The following is a 1185-nucleotide window of genomic DNA, read 5'->3' on the forward strand; positions in this document are numbered from 1 at the left end:
CTTCCACACTGCTTCTATCTTCACTCTACCCTCAGTTCCTAGTTCCACATCTCCTGCAGCCATCTAACCATATTCTCACCCAGCATAGCATTGCCCTCTCAACATTGAGGTACAGCCTATCTGTAGTGTAGAGCCTGTAGCCGAGAGAAAAAATGTCCCCAGTTCTCAAAAAAACCCAAAACTTTCTTTCCCACACCAAATTCTCAGCTACTTGTTTACACCTCTAAGCTGCTCTTTCAGGTGTAGCATCTGTTATAGATAGATCGCTTCTCGGCCTTTTGGCTAAGATCAAGTGTAGTATCTGTTCTTATCAGCTTACCAACTACCCGGTGGAGGTTATGCTGAGTGTGGCTCATCCGATAGCGCACTCTAACATTGGTGAGGGGCTGATGTAGACTCTGCTGCATGGTGCACTTGTCTCTCTCCTGCCCAAAACCCAGAGGACATACCTGAGTGTGGCTCATCCGATAGCACACTCTAACCCTGGTGAGGAACTGTTTGAGACTTGTGTTACCCGATCAAAGCCGGCCAGGAGCAAGAAGACCGACCCCGGGGAAGAAGCGCTGCCGACCCCCCCTGCCTGCCGGGAAGAAGACGCCGGGAGCACCTCCGGCTGAAGAAGCCCTCCTCTCCTCGGGCCCTGCCCCACCGGAAGAAGCGCCTCCTCTTCAGCGGAAGCCCCTGCTCCTCTCTACCCAGCGGGAGGATATCTGCACTGCTCCCTCCACCCCGGAAGAACAGCCTCTCTGCCCCAGGAAGAGCCAGGACGATGGCCTCAGCTACCCCAGCTCCTGCCTCCACCCCTGCTCCTGCCCCTGGGAAGAAGGGAGGAAAGATGACCGCCCCGAAGCCTCCCCCCGTGGCCGGAACCTCTGCCTCCACTGCCCCTCCTGCTACCGGACAAGGCCAGCCCAGCCAGGACAACCCCCAGAAGACCCCCACTCTGGAACCCTGGATGAGGCAGACCGTGGTCCTGAAGCTGAAGGAAGTGGAAGGAAGGGTCCCAGACATGACGGCCGAGACCTTCGGCAAGAAGATGATCCTGGACCAGGGCTTCTCCAAGGCTGAAACCCTCAGCGTGCAGAACTACCTGAAAGGGATCTGGTACATCACCTTCGCCTCCACTGCCATCTGCAAGAGGTACTGGGAGGCAGTGAAGACTGCGAGACCGGAGTCTCCCTTCTC

The 1185-nt window shown here is 56.6% G+C and overlaps 1 pseudogene; it reads left to right on the plus strand.

Moving 5' to 3' along the window:
• Positions 1 to 262: 262 nt before the first annotated feature.
• Positions 263 to 419, plus strand: LOC142155731 (U2 spliceosomal RNA; annotated as a pseudogene).
• The last annotated feature ends 766 nt before the right edge of the window (positions 420 to 1185 follow it).

The sequence above is a fragment of the Mixophyes fleayi genome, chromosome 4 (genome assembly GCF_038048845.1).
Source record: "Mixophyes fleayi isolate aMixFle1 chromosome 4, aMixFle1.hap1, whole genome shotgun sequence".
NCBI lineage: Eukaryota > Metazoa > Chordata > Amphibia > Anura > Limnodynastidae > Mixophyes > Mixophyes fleayi.